At 38.9% G+C, this 26,557-nt stretch overlaps 1 protein-coding gene and 1 pseudogene across 7 annotated transcripts in view; one reads left to right on the forward strand and one right to left on the reverse strand.

The window, feature by feature from the left end:
- Positions 1-4,210: 4,210 nt before the first annotated feature.
- Positions 4,211-26,557, reverse strand: part of LOC129649486 (E3 ubiquitin-protein ligase MARCHF6-like) — a 36,170-nt pseudogene continuing 13,823 nt past the window's right edge.
- FRS2 (fibroblast growth factor receptor substrate 2) overlaps positions 4,433-26,557 on the forward strand; it is a 105,197-nt gene continuing 83,072 nt past the window's right edge. For 2 of the 7 annotated variants that reach the window (XM_055580307.1, XM_055580311.1), the window contains exon 1: positions 4,433-4,592. The gene's annotated coding sequence lies outside the window, so the exon portion shown is untranslated. Of the gene's footprint in view, positions 4,593-5,002; positions 5,298-14,272; positions 14,309-26,557 lie in introns of all 7 variants that reach the window. The other 5 variants (XM_055580323.1, XM_055580318.1, XM_055580316.1 and 2 more) reach the window with 5 other exon arrangements.

The following is a 26,557-nucleotide window of genomic DNA, read 5'->3' on the forward strand; positions in this document are numbered from 1 at the left end:
CTAGTTTAGAAATGGTACAACATGGTACCCCACAATTTTCTACCCCAGAAAAACAATTTAAAATTACCTCAAAATACATATTATATAAGGCAGAATTCTATTTTTGTTTCTCTAAGATTCCCATATGATTCCACGCACCAGTGGCTCCAACCTCAGTGTGTGCCATGAAGATTTCATGTGTGAGTGAAGCCAACTCATTGTACTACTGAATAAAGAGCTGCATATGAGCTAAAGGCATTGACACTTTGTGGGATGCATGCCCAGTTTGCCATAGTGTCTAAATTTTTAAGAGACGCCAGAAATTGGGATTGTTACTTTACATGACATTACTCAATTTAAGATTTTTGACTCAATTTGTTTCTTGGTACAGAACTCTGTGGGTCAAACAACACAGTTGAGGCCATTTGTCAAATCTCTGCCAAATATACTAGTACATAGATATGTTAGATATGAGTACGCTGTGCTGTTATTCAAACCGGTTTTTAAAGCACTTGTGCCAAGACATGAATAAAAGGTAAAGAAGATGAAATATGACAAAGCTTTCATGAAACTCACAAGTCTAGTGGAGCGGTAGGCAATAATGTCACAGAACAGAGTGAAAAATGGCATAGCAGAGTGTGGAACCCAGGACTTAAGCCCGGTGATTTAAGTATTTGATCAGGCCTACATTAAAACAAACAAAAACCACAAAGAACCCCATTATTTCAAAAGTTGGCAAACTGGTGGACACCCAAGTAGATGGCTCTTTTGTTTAACAAAACACCTTAATGGATTTTTGGGGTGGGAGCTATGCATAGACAGGGCGACAGCCTTGCACAGTTCCAGGGGGACCATTCCTATTGTGCCCTGTGCAATTGGCACCCCCTTGAGCACCATTTAGGTTGTATTCTTTGTGAATGGTACCTCCTGGAATTGTGCAAGTTGGCAACTCTGTCAACAAAGATAGGCCTAGAGTCTGGTCTGAGAGGAGGATTGAGAGCTAAATCCTTCTACATAATAAAGTGGGAGGAATTTTAAGTCTTTGACTAGGGGGTGGAGGCAGGAGGGTGGAGGGATGCTTGTAATGTGGAAAAGAAAAGGGTTTGGAGAAAAGATGTCTAAGATGAGGATGGGCCAGCAATGTGACAACAACCTGGAGCCTATGAACCTGAGATTTCTTGTAGTTTTTAAGAGAGATACGTATACTCCTTTGTTATCCTCTTTAACCTCCAGTAGATACTGATAAATGAAGTCAAATGCTTTTTCTGTGGCATCAGCTACAATCTTTGAACTTCTTACGTACGAATCGGGAGATAACCAGGAAAGAGTCAGTGCTCAGGCTCACATAGCAACACTTGGCTAAACATATTAGCACTATAATAACTTGTCTTTTTATTGCTTTTCTTCAAAAAAGTTCAGAGCACTTATGCTTTTATTTCCTCATTTGTTCTAACATTCCAGTGTGGGAGGGGCAGATTTATGATAACATTATTTAGAGATGGAGAAATTGAAATAGAGATTAAGTCACTTACTCAATGTTGCATCGTTGGGGTGGTGAAGCCCACAGTGGAATTTGGTTCCACAAGCTCCTGCCACGAAGTAGAGAGATCATGAGTTTTGGAATTAGAGGGATCTTTGTTTGAACAACCCTGATTTCTCCCCCTTAATAAGAATGTGGCCTTTAAGTCAATTACTTCATCTAAGCCTCAGTTTTTCTCTTCTGTACAATTAAGGCCATAAAACCTCATAGTGGGGTAGTGAAGATCAATTTAGAAAATGCAGGTTAAGCCCTTGCACAGAGTAGTTTGCAAATGAGATTAGTTCCACCTCCAACCCAGTAGTGTCTGGTTAAATTTCAGTACAAATTGACAGTAATCAAAAAAGAATCCTATTAATTTTTTTTCTAGCCTCCTCTCCTACTGAAAGCAAAACATAAATACATAAATCACTTAATTTACTGGGAAGAACTTTTGCTTCAGTAGAGTTATTGCTCTTGGGGATAATTAGAAAAAAAAGGTGGGGGTGGGGATTTGTGGAAGACAAGGTAGTAGAGGACAGAGGTTCTAAAGCTTGAGAATATATCAGAACCACTGAGAAGGCCTGTCAGAACACAGACGGCTGGGCCCCACACTAGTTACAAGGTCTGGAGTGAGGCCTAATAATTTGCATTTGTAACAAGTTCAAAGATGATGTTGATGATAGTAGTCCAGGGACTACACTTCAGAGAAGCACTAGCGTGGTTAAGTGAAATTCTGGGGGTGAGGTCCAGCCCTCTGTGTTTTGACATGACCATTTGGTGATTTCTGATGCATTCACAAGACTGAGAACCTCTGGCATAGTGGTGAAAAGCATCTGAGGAGAAAGACTCACATTCAAATCCTGGCTGCACCGTTTACTAGTTAGATGACCAGATTCAATGACAAACCTGTGGTGCCACTGCATCCTGCAGGGAGCCTGACAATGTCTGCGATTCAGGGTTCCTCTCGCTATCCCTCTAAGCCCTCGGTGGAAAGTAGTGAGTCCTGCCAGCCCAGGCTCTGTTTTTTACTTCTTCACACTCCAAGGCACGAAAGGCTGATAAATTTGGCCATTAGAGAAGTATTTACAAACATTTCTGTGATCACAGAAATAAAATAAGGAGCACTGTTAAAAAAAAAAAGCCAAAAGCAAAGGCATTGTTTGCATCTTTCAATTCATAATAACAAGTTGTGAACTATTTTCATTTCCCCTGACTTTCTTAGTAGAAAATTTAAAAAATCTTCCTCTTCCTCCCCCACAGTTTTAAGAGATGCTTGTAAATTTGTTTGGCAGATAGTATGCATGCTACGCACTCCCTGCCAGCCCCTGACCCAGAATCTAGCCTCAAATACAGAAACTACCTTAGATGTTTGGTGCCTTTCTGCTTTTGTGGCTGAGGAATCCTTCTTTTTTCCGCCTCCTTTTCCTGCCTGTCCTCTGACTCTGGGTCCTCGAACTGTCTCAGCTCACAGTGTCACAAGTACCCAGGCTGGCCCCAGGACATTGTCTGGCTCACCTACCTTCATTTTTCCCATTGCAAAAACCTGTTGTTTAGTCCCTAAGCCACCACCAACTCTTCCGCAACCTATGGACTGCAGGCTGCCAGGCTTCTCTGCCCATGGTATTGCCAGGCAAGAATACTGAAGTGGGATGCTATTTCCTTATCCAGGGGATCTTCCTGATCCAGGGATTAAACCCATGTCTCTGGCATTGCAGGCGGATTCTTTACCACCGGTCCTCTTGGGAAGCCCTCTACTCTTATTTCCTTATTTCCTTCACTAACCTTTTCAACTATGAGTAATCTGTAGTCTTCCAAATTACCTCCTTCTAGAGTGATTCCACTGGAGGAAAAATTGTTACTATTAGTGACAAGGTATGAGAATGGTTGATTTTTACCCAGACCAGGTGGTGCTAGTGGTAAAGAATCTGGCTGCCAATGCAGGAGACACCGGTTCCATCCCTGGGTTGGCAAGATCCCCTAGAAGAGGGCATGGCAACCCACTCCAGTATTCTTGCCTGAAGAACGCCATGGACAGAGGAGCCTGGTGGGCTACCGTCCATAGCGTTGCAGAGAGTCGGACACTACTGAAGCAACTTAGCACATAGCACTTTCATTTTGAGTTCCTCTAACAATCCAGAGATGATTATACATGTGTGCGTGTGTGCACATGCAAACACACATACACAGCAACTATATTAAACATATCACAAAGGAGGAAAACAGGCCTAGAGAGGTAAAGCAACTTGCCCAGGGTGAAAAAATAAAAGTATAAAATAATAGGACCCAGGCAGTAAGCTTCCACTTTCCCAGTTCTTGGCCTCAGGTGATGGAATAAAGGAATATAATTTGATTCCTGTCCTCAAAGAACTTAAAACTCGTGTTAGGGATGGGTGAAATTTATACACACAACATGAGTTAAAATAAAATCAAGAACTAATGTTTGCGGTATCGGGTTTGGTCTCTTTTGACCGGTTTCCTCCTCTGCCAGAAGTAAAGGATAGCACCAACCTCAAGGGATTTGATTACGATTAACTGAGCTAAGCGCCAAAACGCTTAATACAGTGTCTATCACGCAACAGGCGGTCAATAAATGTTAACTATTATTATTTTTAAAGGAGGCAAACTGCAGTGGTAAGAATACTGGAGAGGGTCGGAAGGCGGGTGAAGGCGCTGGACCTTGCACCTAAATCTTCTGAGCCTCAGTTTTCTCCTCTATAAAATTAGGTGGCCTGAGTAGAACACGTCGAAGAGCTGTAAACGATTCACCCGGAGTTTGGGGAAAGGCGGAGCCGCGGGGCAGAAAGGGTTAGCAAGGAGCCCGGGGGCGGCTTTGCGGGCGCCGGCGGCAGAGGCCCCGCCCCGCCCCGCTTGGGAGGCCCTGGCAGCTCCAGCCCGCGAGCAGTTCCGGTGCCAAAACCCTTCCCTCCCCCGCTCCCCCGGAAGTGCTTTTCTAGGGTTCGGGCTGTAGAGAGGCCTTGTAGGCACGGCCGCTGAGGCTTGGTCGGCTCTGAGGAGGGGCGCCTCCCCGTGTGGGAGCCCGGGGTTTAGCGCCGGTCGACCCGCGCCCTGGCCCCTCTCACCTCCCGGGCAGCCGGTGAGTGGCCGGGGAAGTGAACTGCGACGGCCGCGGGCCTCGTCGGGGTTGGCGCTCTCGGGCCCCCGCTACCAGCTCTGGGCTCCAGGCTGCGGGCTGGGCTGTCGGGGTTCGAGAAAGGGGGTTGTCGACCGCCGCGGTTTTCGCCGAGCCCGGGGGACTGGAAGGAACGGGCGGTGGGGGCCGTGGGGTGGGCGGGGCGGAGCCAGGGAGTGGGTTCCCGGAGCTGTTGTTGCTGTTTGGAGAGTTAAGAATGGGCTGGGCCTCCGTCCATCCAGCCCCCTCATTTCTGCTCCCCTATATCCTCGCGCTGTCTCTGGGATTTGGTTTTTCTGTGTCCGACCCGGGGCTGGGAATCTGGACGTCAGACTCAATCGTGGGCTGTAGTTCCTGACTTTGGCGACCTCTAGGTCTGTCGTCCGGCTCGGTAATTAGCTGGGGTCCCAGGAGTGTCGTCTCTTCGGTCCCAGGGCGGGGCGATGCGTGTGTAGACGCCAGAGATCTTCTCCAAGGCTTTCCGTCTAGACTGGTGTAGGGGTTGCTCAGGATCGGTTTGGACTGCGCTTGGGACCGCTGTTGGAGGCGCAGAGCAGTGTGGCACCGGCATGCCTCCCATGATCTTTACTCACTGGAAAGCTTACTCAAGCTGTTGTTGAAGTTACTTCTTAAAACAACAAACTTGCTTGAGGAACATCAGGAGTTCAGGTAAGTTCCCTTATTTTCTCCGCCGACGTTAGGAGATGATGCTACTCTAATCTGCACTCCTAATTTCTGTGGCTATCTGAAGTCACAGTGGTTTGGTGATTTCAGTCTGCGGTTGTTGTAAGAATTGACTGCGTAGGGCTGGAGAGTTATTATACCCTCCCTTTCTTGAAGCTTGTTTACCTTCATGTTTGGAATTGCCATTTTTCTTAACTTTTAAGGAAAAATTGTGCCCTGTAACTCCAAGGAGATTCCTTAGACTGTTACAGCTGTTTTTGCAATGCAGAGGTTCACACAGGTGGCCAGAGGTGTTTTTGTTGTTTTGTTTTGTTTTTTTGCTATTGTTTTATAGTATTAAGTGTTTACTTCAGATAAATTGAGTCTTTCGTAGAGGAGAAAGTGATGTAGGTAGTTGTTTTTAGCGAACAGGTTTTAGGTAATAAACTACTCTTGAAAGGTTTGTGGGAAATAGGATTTCCCACATTTACTAGAGATTTTAAATTTATGATCATAAAGGAATACAGTTACTGTTGATTTTGACTGCCAGCAGATAACCATTACTTCTGCATTGTGAAGTATATGCACGACACCTTTGTGAAACCAGTGCCACTTTCCTGTACTTCTCATCTTGTGCTTGTATTAGGACTTAATGCTCTAGTTTTTTGGGAGTACTTATTTCCTTCTCCTTCCACCACGGGAAGGGAGTAATCTCATGAATTAGGGAAAATTAGACTGAAGTGACGATTCAGGGAGCTGTCTTATGCACAAGAAAATTTATTTCACCATTGTTGATCTTCTACAGGTAAAGGGTGGATGATTTTTAAAGTCCCTACAAAAGATTGTGGAGTGAAGACTAGTCGCCCAACTTTTAGATTTAGAGAGAAACTGTAGATTCTTAGCTATTTGAAGTTCTTGGGATATTGAAATTGAGAGGATCTGGAAAAGGAGTCAGGTTAGATACGGTTATGAATTCGTACTGAAGGTGTGATAGTGTGTTTTGAAGGGAAAGATTTCAAGAATTGTAAGAATAGAAAAAGGAAAAATCAGATGCCCAAAGTAAATTTAATTATGCTCATGTTAGTTCAGCAGATACTGAACATTTGCATTGGAAATGATATTATTCAAGTCAGTTCAACAGATATTGCCATGTTAGGCATCAAACTTTGTTAGGCAACCATGTAGGAGCAAGAAAAGACACAGCCATAACAACTAAGCTTCATGTTTTGGCAGTAATTTTCTAAGGTGTGTCAGAAGTCATGAAGAGCCTATTAAATATTTAGGCATATTAAATTTTTTTTTTTCTAATTGGAGGTGAGTGCTTTGTGCTTCATGAAAACCACTGCTAGGCATTAGAGGATGCAAAGATTAAGTCTTGGGTCTTCAGGAATTTGAAATCTAGGAGATGTCAGATATTTGTATAATACTTTACAGCATATAAAAATAAATACTTGCTATGTGAGTGGTTTGATCTAAGTTTGGAGTTGTACGAAAGGAAAAGGGGTTCATTTTTATCTAGAGTAAAATGGAAGATGGTAGTAATACTTTTAAAGTTAGCTCTGAAGCTATTATTTATTGAGCATTTCATGCATAGCAGGCTCTATGCTAGTTGCTTTACATACCTTTTCTAAGCTTCACAACAATATCTGAGCGTATTTCTTAATAATGAGGTCACTGATACTTAAGTGACTTATCTGGACTCTGTAGTAGCAGGTAACTGAGCCCTAGTTTGAGTACAAGTCTGTCTCGTGCCAAAACTTGTGTGTTTTTGCTACAACATGCGAATCCCAATAAACCAGCAGCCTGAGTTCAACATTACAGAGGGTAAGACTTTTCTAAGACAAAAATTTAGGGGCTGAAAGTAGGTGGATGAAGAAGGCTTTTTAAATAAAGGGAATGATGTGAGCACAAGTATGGAGGTGGGAAAGTTCATTATGTACTCAGGAAAGTAAGTGGACCAGATTACCTAGAATATAGGGTTCATTTTGAGGAATAAGAGATGAGGTTTGAAACATAAATTGGGGCTAGATTGTAGAACATGTTTAAATGCTGTATTTTGGAGTATTGGGGAGGTAATGAGAAACTACCAAGGTTTAATAGTGTAGCACGTAGAATGATTTGTTGTAGAAAGCCGGTTTTCAAGAGAATATAAATAATAGGAAAAGGCAGTGGTGGTATCATGATTTAGGTAGGTGGGCGGGAGGAGGGATTGTTGGGAAAGATTTGGAGGAAGTGGAGGTTGAAGATTCACTCATTTTAATTGTAGGTGACTTAATTGTAGGTAATGGTGGTATTATTACTAAAAGTATGGGCAAGGAGGTGCATAATGAGATCAGTTTTTAATATAGTGAGTTTTTTATATACTTAACAAACACTGAAAATAGAATTTTTTGAAAATATGGGTTTGGAGTTCATGAGAGAGGTCAGTGCCAGGCATATATTAAACATTGGTGTAGAGAATAATATAAATAGATGTATTCGTTGAATCTTTAAGAAGATGAAAGAGTCAAGGGAGAGTCTAGACAGAAAAAAAAAAGAACCCTTTATTTTAGATGGCATCTGTTTAAAACAGAAGGAAAAGACACTAAATAGATAGTTTTATTCAGTGAGTAAAAATTTTGGTAGTCTGTGTACTGCTCCCTCGCATTGTAGACTCAAGTGGCGTAGAAAGAATCTGATCATTGAAAATCTGATTGGGAAACAACTTTCTTGCTGTACTACCAAGAATACTGTGCTATCATTACTCTATCTCAGGGAGGAGGGACTGTTTCAGACTCATTTGGTTCAGTGTCAGTCTTTGGTTACTTTAGGTCGTTTCTTTTGGACATTTGTTGGCAAGTGATATGTGAGGATTTGGAAAATTCTCTGTCATTGTATTCTCTTTATATGTATGACTTTCAATTTTGGTTTCAATATCAAGAATTTCTGATTATTCAAAGACAAAGTGCCTTTCATAGAAAATGGTATTTAATTGCATATTTTTCTTCCAACTCCCTTTTATAAGTACTTTTGATTAACGTGAGTAGTTTTGTCTCTAATGTTTGGATTATTTTAGAGAGAATGATAAGACACTTACCATATAATGATACATATATTAAAAATTATACATTTTAATTTTGAAAGTATTTAAGAACTATATAGATTTATAGAATTTCATGTGGTTTCCTGTTTAAATATTTAAGAGAACCTGTATATCAGTGTGTAAAAAAATGGTAGTTATTTGCAGAATGGGGCTTAGAGTTGTAACTTTTTGAGGGCAAGTTGATTATTTTTAAATTATTATGGAAGTGTTTATTTCCTTCTTGAGAATTAATATATTCCTTTTGTTTTTTAGGCATATGTTTTTCACTCTTGTCACAGGCACTTGGGAACATCCCAAGTCCTGTGTCAGTGTTGTTGGAGGCAGTGGGGTTTGTGTGTGCTTTGTCTGGGCTGGTTAGCTTCGTTGCAGTGAGCCTGGCATTAATAAGGCAAAGGTCAGGAGTTCCATTTAGCTTCAGTCTGAGCGATGGCCAGGGAGTACACCTCTCACTCCTGCCAGCTGTCTTGGAAATTCCTTGGTTGTCACTGGTCACAAAAGTGACTGGATTAGGATGGATTTTTTTTTCTTTTTAAACCACTGGAAGAATATTAGAGGAAATTTAGCATAGCTATTAGGAACTCTGACTCTGGAATAAGACAGACCTATGTCAATATAAGACAGACCTATGTCATGAGTTTGCGTAAACTCCGGGAGTTGGTGATGGACAGGGAGGCCTGGCATGTTGCAGTCCATGGGGTCGCAAAGAGACGGACACGACTGAGCGACTGAACTGAACTGAACTGATGTCAGAATTCTTGGTCTGTGATCTTGGGAGAGCCTCTAAACCCCTCCAGTGGAGAACGCCTCGATTTCCTCTTTATTGAATAGGTTAATATTTGGTTTGGGCATGTCCTACCGTTGCTTTCTTTTTCCAAATGGAGGTTAACTGCTTAGACCTGTGGTTCCCAAGTGCTGGACTGTGGAGTGGTGTCAGTCCACGACAGAGTTGTCACTTGTCTGAAGTGAAATGAGAATGAATGAACTTCTCATAAAGCTACATTTATTGAATTTAGAAGATAATATGTTTTTCTAAAATTATCTTTTACCATTTTTGGTATCAGCATATTAACTTTTTAAATGAAATAATGGGGATAGTAATTGGTAGTTATTTTCTTTTTAAATGTCTTTGGCAGAATAAAAGTTACCAGCCCCACCCCCACCCCCACCTTTTTTTTTTTTTTTAAGATTATGGCTCTGTGAAATCTAAAATCTTGGTTAAACAGAACCAGGAGATTAGGGAAGAGTACTCATTCAACATATTTATGCATATTCAAGGTTTGGCTTACATTCTACCCTTCGATTACCCTATAGGGGCTGTATTGTGATTCTCACCTCATTGAATTTGAATTCGTCAAGTTTTACATGAATACCTACAGCATATTTCAAGGAGCAATTCAGATTTGTTTTCAGTTGAGTTCAAACAACTTGCTCCAAATTATTTGTTTAAAGCTATGTTTCTCAACCAGAGTCCCAGGAGCAAACTGGTGAACTGTGGGGGCTGCCTGGGGGTGCTGGTGTCAGTCATTCCTCTGTTGATTAGCCAAGAAGATAAATAAGTCACTCGCCTTTGACATAGTGAAGTAGTAGAAACTGGCTTTCCTTTTCACCTCTTCTGTAGAATTGTTGAAGCTAGAGTTAGAAAAGCTTTATTTAATGTAGCAAGTAAACCTTGTATGCATATCAGTATTCAAAATGCTTTCTAGAGAAAGAGAATAATTCAGTGCTTTGCATAATTGGTTATGTAAGTGGAGCCTCAGAAGTCCTCCTGGGGACACAAAACAATTATTAGCATAAGCGGTTATTGAAATTGCATTCAGTTGTTTAGATGAGAAGCTTATTGACCCCCTGGTTCACTTAGAGTTTAGGAGAAAACTTAAGTTGCAAACCTAGCTTGTTAAATTAAGGCTTAGCATTTGTTTCCGTTGAGTGTTTTTGGTTAGGTAATTTAAAAAATTGGGAGTGCTGTAGAAATACTTAATTTGTGTTAGAATGCCTAAAGCAAAATGTTCAGGTTAAGCTGAAATAGCTTAGGACTTCTGTATTTTAATTTTAAAGAAAATTGGATGTCTGCTGCTTTAGATATTAAGGATGCTATTGTTTTATAGTTTTGTTATATATCTTTGATTCTGGTAAATGAAAAAAAATCATGTATATTCATTTATTTAATAATGCTTGCAATTTTCCTCTAAAGTGCTTCTAATGGCAGAAATGAATGGTATGCTCAGAAGTCTGGAGCTGTAGCCCAGAGTGCCCAGAGTGAAAATTTCACGATGTCTGTAGCATTTAATTTAAAAAATTCTTATGAATTTTGCATTGCTATTTTATATGTATGTAAACAGTGTTTTAAAGTGCCGCCAGCTAAAATTGGTGCCCCCAGGAAAGGTCATATGTTCATCCTGTGGATTTTTGTATTCGTTTTGACATGGCTTGTGTTACAATTTAGTAGCACTATGCTTGACTATTTAATTTTGGCTCTTGAAAAAAAAAAAAATCTTGTGTTCTGATGGTTTTGGTGGAACATGAGAGATGGTGAAAAGGTCTTCACACTTTCTGTATTTTTCTCAACAAAGAGCAAACTATTTTAAACTGCTGAGGAGCTGTAGTTTCACAGAAATAACATGACTTTGAAAGGAAATTGAATAATTATAAAAGTAAGAACATCTGAAAAATTGAACATTGCTCAGTTATCAGTGTATTTCTAATGTTATAAAAAACATAGCAGCCCTGTCTAATAGAACTTACTGCAATGATGGAAGTGTTCTCTATCTGTACTATTTAATATAGTGGCCCTCATATGGGCCACTGAGCACTTAAAGTGTGTCTAGTGTTACAGATGAACTGATTTTTAAATTTTATTTAATTTTAATTAGTTTAAATGTGAACAGCTACTTGTGGCTACTATATTAGACAGTGCTGCTCTATAGGGTTAGGAAGACAAGAGAAAGAAGAGAGGTTAGTAATCTTCATGCCACCTCTCAGCTCAGTTATAGGCACTCCACAAATAGTTCTTAAAGAAGATAATGAGTCTTTTTATTGTTTCAGTTTTGAATACCAAACTCTGGGGCATATTCTAGATTTTTAGGGAATGATTGCTAGCCTTGTTTTTTTTTTTTTTCTCGTTGATTTTTAAAATTTACTTTTATTACAGAAGCATATAGGATAATACATGTACAGCTTAAATAATTGGCTTAAACAGTAGAACACTGCCTCTTTGAAGCCCCTCTGTACTTATCACCACTTGTGTTCTCTGACATGCTTCCTCAATCACCATGATCTGAATTTTGTGTTAATCATTCCCTTGCTTTTCTTTTTAATTTTGGTTAATGTATTTTTTAAAAATCCATTTTCCTCTTTCTTCATGTTTGGAAGTTTGTAATTTCCCTTTATTTTAGTTCTCCCTGAATTCCAACAAATTATATATTCTTTTTGTTTTAAGCACTGTTGCTTTGATTTCCCTGTGTAATACACACATACACATACATACATACATACATACATACAAATGTCTTTGCTCATTTTCATTTGCGTCTTGAACTTCTGTTGGGATCTGAGATCATTTTCTCTCTCCCTGAACATCCTTTACAGGGTCTGTTATCTGAAAAACTTATTTGTTTGAAAGTCTTATTCCCGAAGGTGACTTTCCTGTGTGTGTGCATTCAATGCTAGCAATTATTATTATTTTTATTATAGATCTTGCTCCATTCTCTTCTAGATTTTATTGTTTTTGAAAAATCAGTAATCCATGTGATTTGCCATTGCTTTAAAGATACAGTTGGCCCTCCATATCTGCAGGTTTTGCCTTGTTGGATTTAACCACCCATGAACTGAAATATTTGAAAATTTATGGAAAGTTTAAAAAGCAGAACTTGAATTTGTTGCATGTTGACAACTGTTTATATAGCATTTCCATTGTATTAGGTGTTTTGAGTAATCTGGAGTATACCTGAGGACATACCTGCTGCTGCTGCTAAGTCGCTTCAGTCATGTCCGACTCTGTGCAACCCCATAGACAGCAACCCACATTCTCCAGGCAAGAACACTGGAGTGGGTTGCCATTTCCTTCTCCAGTGCGAGAAAGTGAAAAGTGAAAGTGAAGTCGCTCAGTCGTGTCCGACTCTTAGCGACCCCATGGACTGCAGCCCATCAGGCTCCTTCGTCCATGGGATTCTCCAGGCAAGAGTACTGGAGTGGGGTGCCAGTGCCTTCTCCGAGGACATACCTGGGTTATATGCAAATACTGCACTGTCTTGTAGAAGGGACTTGAACTTTGGAGAGTGTCCTCTGGGGTGTTGGAACCATACATTACCCTTTGGAAAACTGAGCGATGACTGTCTCTGTTGTTTCATGAGAGCTAGTTTTGACGTTGTTGTTTTTTTTTTACCCTTGGTGTTCTGCACTTTTATTTTGATATGTCTGAAAGATGGTTTCTTCTGTTTATAATGTTTGGTATTCAGTAGGCTTTGGAATCTAAAGATTGATGTCAATTTTGGAGAACTGTTGGCTATTTTCTCCTCAAACTTTATCTTCTTTATTTCATGTCTGGAACTTGTGTTTTGAAGTATGTTAGATCTTTTTACTCTACCCATCGGGCCTTTTAATTGGTCTTTTGTATTTTCTATTTCTGTATCTGTTTGTATTGTGTTCTCAACAATTAGTGCCTTTTCTTCCAGGTAGCTAATTCTCACCTCACTTTTGTTCACCTGTTTCATTTAATCTTTTTTAAAAATTGTGGTAAAATACACATAAATAGAATTTACCATTTTAAAGCATACAGGTCATGACATTGAATATATTCACCTTATTGTGTGGCTATCACCACTGTCCATCTCCAGGACTTTTTTTATCATCATGAAATTTGTACCCATTCAACAGTAAGCCCCTATTCCCCCTTCACTGAGCCCCTGGCAACAACTATTTTACTTTTGTGAATTTATTCTGTATGATCATATAAGTGGATCATACAGTGTTTGTCATTTTGTCTAGTTTATTTCACTCAGCATAATGTCTTCATCTGTGTTATCATGTTTATTGAGTTTTTGAAAATTTCATTTACTGTCTTTTTTGGTCATTTCTAGAAGTTGTATTCAGTTCCTTTTAAAGATTATTCTTTTTTTAAAAAAAATAGTTATTCTTTTTTTAGTCATGTTCTCAAGGTACTTTATTTCTTAAACATCTATTTCATATGCTTATTTTTTACTGTGTGTGATAATCCCAGTATTTGAAGTCTGCAGATGTGAGTCTGTTGTCCTGCTTGCTCTTGCTCGTAGTGCTGTGCTTTCCTAATTCATTTTGTGTTCTGACTGTGAAGTTCCTTAGAACGTTCTCTGTATTAATTTTGCAGAGTGATTTTTAAAAAGTAGGATTAATATATAGCTTAGAGCTTATAAGTAAGCCCCTGGAGATTAGTATCCTGTGTTCTCAAACTTTTTAATTTGAAATGATTTCTAACTTACAGTAAAGTTGCAAGACTGATATAGTAGACTCATATATCCTTTACCCATGTTTATCAATTTTTAAACATTTTGCCATATTTGATTTATGGCATAAAGACACATTATTATTTGTTTTTGTGAACCACTGAAGAGTTTGTTGCATACCTTTTAACTTCTTAATAGCTCAGTGTGTATTTCCTAAGAATAAGGATATTCTTTTAGGTAATCACAGTACCATTATCAAATTCCAAGAATTTAACATTGGTAAATACTTTAGTCTCCATATTGGTAAATACTTTAGTCTCTTAAATTCCAGTCCTGTAGATTTGATCATATCTTGTATTTAGTTGTCATTTCTTTTAAGTCTCCTGCAAAATGAGCTTGTCTTTGTCTTTTATGCAATTAAAGAATATAGATAAGTTGTTTTATAGAAAAATGTTCAACTTGGATTTGTCTCATGGTTTCAGGTTATTAATTTATCATCAGTCAGACTACTACAAAAGGTATGTGCCCCTCTCAGAATATTACATCTGGATATACATTAAGTCCATTTGCCCCTCGTTAGTGATTTTACTTTTGGTCAGAGTGTTGACTGGTTTATTCACTGTGTAGTTACTGTTTTTCTCCTTACATTTAGTAAGCAATCTGCAGGGAGGTCCTAGTGTTTTGTTCTTCTTGAAAAGATAAGTACAGTGGGACTTCCCGGCAACCCAGTGCAATGCGGGGGGTGTGGGTTCTATCCCTGGTCAGGGAGCTAAGATCTCACATGCCTAGAGGCCAAAACACCAAAACATAAAACAGAAGCAATATTGTAACAAATTCAATAAAGATTTAAAAAATGGTCCTCACCAAAATAAAAAAAAAAGATAAGTACAGTAATAATATATCTTTCATTTGTATGAAAGATTTCTAGTTTGCCAGGCATTTTTATATATACCTTGTTTTATTGCTCTTTAAAAAAATTGCTTTTATTGTACTTGGCTCTATTACATTTTTTACAAATCAAAGGTTTGTGGCAACCCTGTGTTGAGCAAGTTTATTGGTACTATTTCTCCAATAGCATTTGCTAGCTTCATGTCTTTTTTGTTACATTTTGGTAATTCTCACAATATTTCAAACTTTTTCATTATTATTATTATATTTGTTATGGTGATGTGTAATCAGTGATCTCTGATGTTAACTGCTATGGCTTGCTGAAGGCTCAGTTGATAGCATTTTTTAGCAATAAAGTTTTTAAGACAACTTTTTATTGAAATATAGTTGGTTTAAATTATTTTTAAATTAAGGTATGCACATTTCTTTTAGATATGCTGTTGTACACTTAATAGACTACAGGATCACATAAACATAACTTTTATATGCACTGGGCAATGAGAAAAATTTGTGTGACTCGTTTTATTGTGATACTCACTTTATTGTTGTGGTCTGGAACTGAACTTGCAGTATCTCTTAGGTATGCCTGTATTTTATGACTTTATTTTAATCTTTATGGCAGTGGTACATATTTTATAGTTCTGCAAACTAAGACTCGGAAACATACCTAATAAGAGGCAGCATTGGAATTCAAACCCTTAAAGTTTTCTTAAGACTATTTTTTTAAACTAGCTACAGTTGCCTTCTAAGTTGGTAGATCGACTGTTAACTTAGGGCATGGTCTGTGTCTTGTCTCCTGTATTGTCAGTACCTGGGACGGTTGAGTGAATAAATAACATACAGACAGGAGTTGCTATCTGACATAAGGGTCTTACATGGTAATAGTTCTAATGTAATTGTATTTGTTCACATTTTATACTTATATATATATGTAGGCAGATGGATAATGTGTATGTATGTTGTTGCTCAGTCACTAAGCTGTGTCTGACTCTTCGCGACCCCATGGACTGCAGCACATCGGGGTCCTCTGTCTTCCACTGTTTCCCAAAGTTTGCTCAAATTCATGTCCAGTCAGTGATGCTATTTAACCATCTATCCTCTGGCACCTCCTTCTCCTATAAGTACATAATAATACATATGTAGTTGCTTAGAGCTTAAAGCTTGTGTGGAAGGTTTTTCTGAAGCTTTGCATAACTCTAGGTAAGATTTTTTTTTTTTAGATTAAAAAGTAAATGGATTTGCCTTTAATGAAGAAAATTTGGAGCTTTCTTTTTCTTGTCTGTGCCCCATGGCTTGTGGGATCTTAGTTCCCTGGCTAGGGATTGAACCGTGGCCCTCAGCAATGAGTGTGGAGTCCTAACCATTTGGACTGCTAGGAAATTTCCCCACATTTGGCTTTCTCGAAGGCATTAGGTGATAAAGATAAGTGAGGCAGATTTTCTGATATCAGTTCAAATTTTTTTTTAATTGTTAAGCAAATCTTTAAGATTTGGGTGATTGGAGGAATGTAGTGTATTACTAAAATGTAGTATTGGTTAAGTAATCTCTTGACCTGGTTAATTGGTGGATGCTGGGCCCTATTCACATTCACCTTTTCTCCCGTTTTACCTTTGACTTTCCACCTTCCATTCTTGGTTAAAGCCAGAGGGACTTGGGCACAGAACCTTCATTAGGACACAAGTTCACCCCTTGGCTTCAATTATTGGGACCCTACTAGGTATCAAGAACCATGCTGGATATTGAGGTGAAAATGGTGAATCTAGATAGATGTAGTTGTTGTCATGGAGCACAATTCAGAAGTGATGAACTATTTTACCCCTTGTCTGTGTTAGTTATTTATATATTTAAATCAAATATTTCTAAGAAAATCTTATTTATATCGGCTGAAATTTTCCTGGCCAGAGAGAAAATTCTTAAGACCCTTAATGGATTGTGTAAGTATAGAATTTGAGACTGAAAACTACTCAGTGTGTTCTGAAAATTGATAACTTTAATTTCAGTTGAAGTCTTTTATTAAAGCCTAACCTAAGTAAATTATAGATGCTATAAAAACTGCTATTTGCCTCCTATGGGGTTTTATGAATAGTTACTAGAAGTAGTGTCTTGGAAGTTATATCAATGTATTACATGGTTCTTTGACATTCCCTTGTCTCCCCCTCAGTCAGAAAAACTTTAATATTACACAAGCAAATGCATGTATTTTTTAAAAACTCTTATTTTGAGGTAGAGCCTTACAGAAAGTTGCAGAAATAGTGGGGCCCTGAATAGTACTCTTCACTCAGTTTCCCCAATATTGACATCTTGGATAATTGTCATACAATAGGAATATGAGGAAATTGATATTGAGACATTACTGTTAACTAGAGTTTCCCATATGTAATGTTAACCATATGTTAACATTACTGATGACATAGACTTTCCCTGATGGCTCAGGAGGTAAAGAATCCACCTGTAATGCAAGGGACACAGAAGACATGGGTTTGATCCTTGGGTTGGGAAGATCCCCTGGAGAAGGAAGTGGCAACCACTCCAGTATTCTTGCCTGGAGAATCCCACAGACAGAGGAGCCTGGTGGGCTACAAACAGTCCAGTGGGTTGCAAAGAGTCAGACATGACTGAGCGACTAAGCATAAGTACTGTTAACTAGAATACAGACCATGTACAGATATGATCTACGTTTCTTTGTGTGTGTGTAGTTGTGCACAGTGCTAGCCCATCTATGTATTTAACCACCACTGCAGTCAGATAGAGAACCGTTCCGTCACCACAGAACTCCCTAGTGCTACCTCTTTGTGTTCACAGCCCATCCCCTCATCCCTCGTTTTGTCATTTTGAGAACGTTGTATGAGTGAAAGTATAGTGTGTAACCTTTTGAAATGCATGCTTTAAAAATACGATTTGTTTTAATTCTCAATGTAAAATAAACTTTTCTGAAAGGCGGTTAGATAGTAGGAAAAACAAATTTTGAATCTACCAGCCTAATACAGTCATCATTCTGATTTTTTTAATACCCCATTTTATATGATGTTTTATATATTTATAGTGTATGCTCAATTTTGTTTGCTTTTTAAACATTTTTTGGCTGTGCCGTGTAGCATGTGGTGTATTAGTTCCCAGGAACGAACCCATGCCCTGTGCGGTGGAAACATGAAGTCTTAACCACTGGATTGCCAGAGAATTCCCTTGTATGATTTTTTTTAATTTAACATTATTTCTGTGTCATCATCATATATAATTTTTGCTGTTATAAGGAATGTTGCAGAAAACACTTGAAAGCATGTATTTTTCTTCATGTTTTTAGTCATTTTCTTACAGCAGATTCCCAGATATGTGATATGGAGCCACAGGATATGAGGGTTTATTAATCCTGAGAATTTGGTCAAATTGCTTTTCAAAAGCATGGTAATACTAGTACTGTTGCACTATATCTTTGTTAGATTGGATACTAGGGTTAACTTTTACCCCTTAAGGTGAAAAAGGTACTTCTTTGTTCTAATTTTAGAGTGCATTTCTTTATGTAACAGTTTTTCAATGAAGAGTACAATTGATTGTAACATCAAAATGCCACGAACTTTTAAAAATGTGATTTTCGTTTTAAGTAATTTGGAAAAGCTTTTTAGTATCTGTGCCAGTGTTCAACAGTTCTGTGCAGGAGGTTGAGTCACCAGCTCCTTCTCTTTACTTTGCCTGTAACCTCTTCAGTTTATAAGTTTGTTACCTACAGAATGATTACCAGTTTCTGCTTTGCTTCCTCTGGCCTCTACCATGATCGGGCTGGTCTCCTCAGTCTGGATCTTTGTCCTTTCCCTGTGTCTGTTAACTCTTCACAGAGCACTGCTCCCTCCACTGGCACCACACCAGCACCTCATTCACTTTACCTGCTTGCTTGTCAGCCTTAGGTGCTGGGTCCCGCCGATACATTAATACATTCCTGGGACTACCATAATAGTATCCTTACAGTGTAACCCTGGAGCCTGCAGTCTCAGGACTACTGGACATCTTCACTTTTTCGATGGCACCACAGAAGTTACATGGTTAATCTGTGTGGAGTATGTAAAATATACCCAAATACAAAAATAGCAGAATAACGAGGAAATTATGTACCTTTTACATTTCTCTTTTGAAAGAAAGCATTGCTATATTCTTTGAGTAGCAGTCAAACCATCAGAGTACTAACAAAACCCTTAAAACAGAAGTTTTAAGTAGAATGTCATTAATGCCAACACTTTGCTTTCTTTTAGTTGTCACAGTATTCCTACACATTTTTGAGGTAGCTACATGTGAAGATCTCGTAAGTGTTGTTGAGTAGGAGATTGGACAATTTGGTTAGCAGGGGATCATAAAAAATGATATATGTATTTTTAATTTTTAACTCGAAGAGACATTCTTTCACCACTTTTTTCCCCATAGGGTCAGGGTTTTTCTTTATGGATGGATCTTTCATTCGAGTTCTGGATTGTCTTTTTAGAATAATCCATACCCATGAGGCATTTATCTATGAAGTATCCCTTTCTAATAAAACAGAATTTAAAGGCAGTTTTAATGTTTTACATAAAATCCTCCTACAGTTTTATGCTTTTTCCACTATTCTTTTAAAGCTGTTTTTACATACATCCAAATCCATAATAACTTCAGAAAATAATTAGCCTTTGAATCTTTTTGAACTTTTCAACATAATTTTCAGAGAAACAACCCCTTTCACGCTCAAAATTCATCAGTTTACATAATCTTAAATTACATAATTACAATAACAAGTACAGTTGGCTTACGTGAATTTGGGAACAAACAGCTGGCTCTTGTTAAGCATCCAGCTCATTTGGTGAGTAGAAGGTTGAGGACACAGTAAGAAAGCGGTTGACTTAGAGGACTGCCAGGTGCCGGTAGTCGGCCTGTGAGGAACATCAGGAAGTGATTTATGGAGGAGTTTAAGTTCTTTATTTCTCTAAGTTGATAAAGTAGAGGTCTGTTAAATGAGTTTCTACTGAATTATTATTCTGATTTCTGTTATTTTAAAATAATTTTTATCTTGTATTTTTGGCTGTGCTGGGTCTTCATTGCTTTATGTGGTCTTTCTCTAGTTGCGGTGAGCAGGGGCTACCATTCATTGCGGTGCACAGGCTTTTCATTCTGGTGGCTTCTCTTGTTGCGGAGCACAGGCGCTAGGGCACAAAGGCTTCAGTAGTTGTGACACACAGGCTCAATAGTTGTGGCGTACGGGCTTAGTTGTTCTGCAGCAAGTGGGATTTTCCTGGACCAGGGACCGAACCCGTGTCCCCAGCATTAACAGGCGGATTCTTAACCACTGTGCCGCCAGGGAATTCCTCATTTCTGTTTTATGGAGGAAAGCAGTGAGGCTTCAGAAAGTTAAGTAAGATTCCCTCGATCACGCAGGTATTAAGTGATGGAGCCATAGGACTAAGGAACAAATTGGAGTTACGAACACACTCTCAGAATGGAAGACATTCGCATGGAGGGGACTTACTGTACAGTAATAGGTTTATAACACTTTTTCACACAAATAATACATGAAAAATAAACATAGAAAATAAAGAAAACATTTTAAATTTTACAATATAGTACCTTGAAAAGTACAGTACAACAGCTGGCATCCGGGGGCCAGCATCAAGGGAATAGGCAAGGAGGTGCTACTGCACTCTGTACAGTATTATACAGGGAAGTACACAAAAGCACATCCACTTGTAGTGGATGCACACACCCGACCACGTGTGCCAGACACACGAACTAACTTACATGGTTGGACGTGTGAACATACATTTGCATCTTTGAAAGCTCACAACGTGAAGGTCTGTACCTAGGGTGCTTACTACATACTAGGGCTGCGTGAAGCTCAAATATAGCATGTCTTTTACCTCCTGTGCAGGTGCTAGATGCTTTTCAGGTCATCTTGTTTACCCAGTCATTAAATATTCTTGAGTGGTCTTTGGGTATGTTTGGGGTAGTGTTTTTACAGTTATTCCACATCTTGGACCCTTCTTTCATTTTTCTCCTTAATGTTTCTTTTGTACTAACTAAAGGATGAAGGTGCATCCCAAGGTGAAAGTTAGGCTTATAATTCTTTGTTTTTATCTTATTTTGGCTCTGTGTATGTGAGAACAAGACTAAAATCTTGCAGTGTTGTAACTGCTGAAGTATCTGTGAAATAAGAGAATGTAAAAGGGAAAAATGAAGTGGCAGCAGACATAAACTTTGCTCTTTCTTCTGTTAAATGTCATTCTTAATTTGGAATCTAAACAATCATCTTTATCCCTATCATTACTTATTATTTCATGGAGCATCAGTAGAGCCATTAGAATTTAAAGAAAAGGATATATGTACGTATATACATATATAATTAGTATAAAAAGTTATATTTCTGACAGTATGTGATAGGCTATTTAAGTCTTGAAAATAGCTTAAACAACTTTCAGTTTTACCCTAGGTGTTACTCGACTCAGGATTGAAAACCATTGATATGAATTTAAATGTTTATTTGTGTAGTTGTTAACCTGTAACTTTGATATGATTATAACTAATATTATGATAAGTAGTACTGTTGAGTTGTTTATTAAGTGCCTTGGGCACTCGTTAGCCGTAGTAAATAGTTTACTAGTAAATACAAAGTAATACAGAACAAAGATGAAAATTATCAGTTGATAACATTCTTTTCCATTTTCTTTGTAAATGTCAGTTCAGTTCGGTTCAGTCGCTCAGTCGTGACCGACTCTTTGCAACCCCATGAATCGCAGCATGCCAGGCTTCCCTGTCCATCACCATCTCCCAGAGTTCACTCAGACTCACATCCATCGAGTCAGTGATGCCATCCAGCCATCTCATCCTCTGTCGTCCCCTTCTCCTCCTGCCCCCAGTCCCTCCCAGCATCAGAGTCTTTTCCAATGAGTCAGCTCTTCACATGAGGTGGCCAAAGTTTTGGATTTTCAGCTTCAGCATCATTCCTTCCAAAGAAATCCCAGGGCTGATCTCCTTCAGAATGGACTGGTTGGATCTCCTTGCAGTCCAAGGGACTCTCAAGAGTCTTCTCCAACACTGCAGTTCAAAAGCATCAATTCTTCGGCACTCAGCCTTCTTCACAGTCCAACTCTCACATCCATACATGACCACAGGAAAAACCATAGCCTTGACTAGACGGACCTTCGTTGGCAAAGTAATGTCTCTGCTTTTGAATTTTCTATCTAGGTTGGTCATAACTTTCCTTCCAAGGAGTAAGCGTCTTTTAATTTCATGGCTGCAGTCACCATCTGCAGTGATTTTGGAGCCCCAAAAAATAAAGTCTGACACTTTTTTTACTGTTTCCCCATCTATTTCCCAAGAAGTGATGGGACCGGATGCCATGATCTTCGTTTTCTGAATGTTGAGCTTTAAGCCCACTTGGTCACTCTCTACTTTCACTTTCATCAAGAGGCTTTTGAGTTCCTCTTCACTTTCTGCCATAAGGGTGGTGTCATCTGCATATCTGAGGTTATTGAGATTTCTCCCAGCAATCTTGATTCCAGTTTGTGTTTCTTCCAGTCCAGTGTTTCTCATGATGTACTCTGCATATAAGTTAAATAAGCAACCTTGACGTACTTCTTTTCCTATTTGGAACCAGTCTGTTGTTCCATGTCCAGTTCTAACTGTTGCTTCCTGACCTGCATACAGATTTCTCAAGAGGCAGGTCAGGTGGTCTGGTATTCCCATCTCTTTCAGAATTTTCCACAGTTTATTGTGATCCACACAAAGGCTTTGGCATAGTCAATAAAGCAGAAATAGATGTTTTTCTGGAACTCTCTTGCTTTTTCCATGATCCAATGGATGTTGGCAATTTGATCTCTGGTTCCTCTGCCTTTTCTAAAACCACCTTGAACATCAGGAAGTTCACGGTTCACATATTGCTGAAGCCTGGCTTGGAGAATTTTGAGCATTGTAAATGTCAAGATATGTAAACTCTACATATTAATTCTAAGGCACTTTTCCTTCCTCCCTTCTTAAGTGTAACTCTATTTTGTGATTTTTTTTTCTTTTTTCTTTTTTGGCATTAGTCCGAATGTTTGAATCTGGCAAAGGAATATACTGAATTTTTTGATATGCCAGCTAGCATCTTTCACTTACTGAGATAATATATTTTAGAGTTTAGAAGAATAATTGGTTATGACAGCAAACCTTTGGGTTACATTATTTGATTTAAAAATATATTTATTTATTGGTTGTGCTGGGTCTTTGTTGCTGCATGGGTTTTTCCTCTAGTTGCAGTAAGCAGGCTTCTCTTTTGTTGCGATGCACGGACTTTTCATTGTGGTGGCTTCTCTGGTTGTGGAGCATAGGCTCTAGGGTGCTTGGGCTTCAGTAGTTGCAGCTCAAGGACTCAGTAGTTGCTGTGCCCAGTCTCTAGAGCACAGGCTCAATAGTTGTGGCACATGGGCTTAGTTGCTCTGCTGCATGTGGGATCCTCCCAGACCAGAGATCGATTCCGTGTCCCCTGCATTGACAGGTGGACTCTTCACCAATGAGCCACCAGTGAAAGTGAAGTCGCTTGGTCGTTCCAACTCTCTGCGACCCCATAGATTGTAGCCTACCAGGCTTCTCCCTCCATGGGGTTTTTCAGGCAAGAGTACTAGAATGGGTTGCCATTTCCTTTTCCAGGGTATCTTTGCGACCTAGGGATCTAACCCAGGTCTCCCGCATTACGGGCAGATGCTTTACCGTCTAAGCCACCAGGGAAGCCCTGATTTTTTTTTTTTTTTGTTAAGACTATAAAATTTAAATTGTACATAGTGATATAGTTGTGTGAAGAGATGGTCAAGTCATAAATTTCATAGTGTTGTTAATAAGAGACCCCCTAAATGATATTTTTTAACAAAAAATAAATAAACTTCTTTCTAAATGTTACTGTGTTATGTACTCCTTTTCAACATTTTTTCCCCTATTTTTCTGGTTTTATAATTGGAGGCTAAGATTATAATAAAGTTGAATCAAAGGAACCAGATTAGTGGCTGTTACATTAATTGTTCTCTTTATCTAGTGGCAAAACCAAAAATCCTATGAAATAACAACATTTTAAAAACAAGGTTGAAAAAGAGTTTGAATTGTTTCTTTCAATTGCTTGAGTTTTAATTACTGACGCAATACTATGTTCGATATTACTTGGAAATCTGAGATAAAGAGAAAAATTCTGTTAGAAAAATGGTATCTTAAACTTTCTTTTGACATCTGAAACATTGCCCATGACTTTGTCTTCCCCTTCTATCTTTTTTTTCACTCCTTTTTGGATTTTAATGATTTTGGCACTTCTTAGGTTTACAAAATATTTCTGGTGCATGTAGCCCTTTGAGATCTAGAAGACCCTAATCAGAAATTTCAACTAAGATAGGTTTTTTCTCCCTCTTTTGGCAAAGCAGTTTTAGAGTGCTGATGAATTATTCTGCATCCAATTTTATTTCTGTAATAAAGGTTGCCTTGGGTAAGATAAATTCTTCACCTATTTCTTTACCTGTTATACTTTGTTTTGATTGATGCAGAGTTGCCATAGTTGTACCCATTCTTACTAAAGAGGAAATGAGCCCTCGACCCTTGTTTATTGGCTATTGGTAGCCTCTAGTAACTAGCCCTTGGGCTTCCCTTGTGGCTCAGCTGGTAGAGAATCTGCCTGCAATTCGGGAGACCTGGCTTCGATCCCTGTGTTGGGAAGATCCCCTGGAGAAGGGAAAGGCTACCCACTCCAGTATTCTGACCTGCAGAATTCCATGGGCTGTATAGTCCATGGGGTCACAAAGAGTCGGACACGACTGAGTGACTTTCACTTTACTAGTAACTAGCCCAGAGTCTCTGTCCTAATTAACATTGCCTACAGATGGTTCAAAATTGGCAAGGGAGTATGTCAAGGCTGTATATTGTATAGCTTATATAATAAGCTTATTTAACTTTTAGGCAGAGTACACCATGTGGAGTGCTGGGATGGATGACTCACAAGCTGGAATCAAGATTGCCCGGAGAAATATCAATAACCTCAGATATGCAAGTGATACCACTCTAATGGCAGAAAATGAAGAGGAACTAGAGAGTCTCTTGATGAGGGTGAAAGAGGAGAGTGGAAAATCTGACTTATAACTCAGTATTCAAAAAACTAAAGTCATGGCATCCAGTCCCATTCTTTCATGGCAGATAGATGGGGAAAAAAGTGGAAACAGTGTCAGATTTTATTTTCTTGGGCTCCAAAATTACTGCAAATGTTGACTGCAGCCATGAAATTAAAAAACACTTGCTCCTTGGAAGAAAAGCTATGACAAACCTAGACAGTGAATTAAAAAGCAGAGATATCAGTTTGCCAACAAAGGTCTGTCTAGTTAAAGCTTTGGTTTTTACAGTAGTCTTTTTATGGATGTAAGAGTTGGGCCATAAGGAAGGCTGAGCACTGAAGAATTGACCCTTTTGAACTGTGGTGCTGGAGAAGACACTTGAGAATCCCTTGAACAGTAAGGAGATCAAACCAGTCAGTCCTAAAAGAAATCAACCCTGAATATTCATTGGAAGGACTGATGCTGAAGCTGAAGCTCCAATACTTTGGCCACCTGATTCGTAGAGCAGACTCATTGGAAAAGACCCTGATGCTGGGAAAGATTGAAGGCAGGAGGCGCAGGGGGTGGCAGAGAATTAGATGGTTAGATAATATCTTTGATTAAACGGACATGAATTTGAGCAAGCTCCGGGAGATAGTGAAGGACAGGGGAGCCTGGTGTACTGCATTTCCTGGGGTTGCAAAGAGTGGGACATGACTTAGTAACGGAACAACAACAACAGATGAGGAAAGTAAAACTGTTTATGCATCAGAGGATCAGAGAGAATTGTCTAAATTCTTTAATAAAATTTTAACTCATTTATTTATTTTATTTTTGGCTGTGCTGGGTCTTCGAGGGGCTACTCTCAAGTGGAAGTGTGAAGATTTCTCATCGCCTGGGCTTCTTGTTGCAGAGCATGTACTCTGGGCTCATGGGCTTCAGTAGCTGCAGCACATTGGCTTAGCTGCCTTGTGATGTGGAATCTTCCTGGAGCAGGGATTGAACCCGTGTCCCCTGAGCTGGCAGGTGGATTCTTAATCACTGAACCACCAGAGAGGCTCAACTTACTCATTTTTAATAAAAGGGCAATATATGTACATGATTTAAAACTTAAAGAAAGCTGCAGAAGGGTTTACTGTGAAAGCAGGCCTCATTTCCTGCCTTCCTCTCTACTAGGTCCCCGCCCCTCCCCCCCCCCCCCAAGGCAACTACTGCTTGTAGCAAGTTTCTTCTTACATTTACAGCCATATCTGCTCTTTTTATTGGTTACATGGTATTCATTGTTTTGAATATACTGTACATTCCCTTTTTGATTGACATATAGCTTATCTTTTGCTTTTATAAATAGTACAGCAGAGTATTGTATACATATATCACACCTGTATAAATAAATCAGTATTTTAAATTTTAGAAGTAAAATTTGTTTGCCAAATAAATCTGTGCATTAAAACTTTGATAGGTATTGCCAAATTATTCTTCATGGTAAATTGATCTCAGAAGTTAGAATATTGGTATTATCATATGTTCTTTGCCAAAGTATGATCACTAGTTGTTGCTATGCTCTTTATAACCAGATTTATTTTCTTTCTTTTTATTAATTACCTGGTTGTAAGCATCGTAAGTAGCCGTCATAGTCAACAGAAGAGTCTGAAATGCAGTATTTGGATGCAATCTCAAAAAGGACAGAATGATCTCTGTTCATTTCCAAGGCAAACCATTCAGTGTCACAGTAATCCAAGTCTATGCCCTGACCAGTAACGCTGAAGAAGTTGAAATTGAACAGTTCTATGAAGACCTATAAGACCTTCTAGAACTAACACCCAAAAAAGA

Source organism: Bubalus kerabau, chromosome 1 (genome assembly GCF_029407905.1).
Source record: "Bubalus kerabau isolate K-KA32 ecotype Philippines breed swamp buffalo chromosome 1, PCC_UOA_SB_1v2, whole genome shotgun sequence".
NCBI lineage: Eukaryota > Metazoa > Chordata > Mammalia > Artiodactyla > Bovidae > Bubalus > Bubalus kerabau.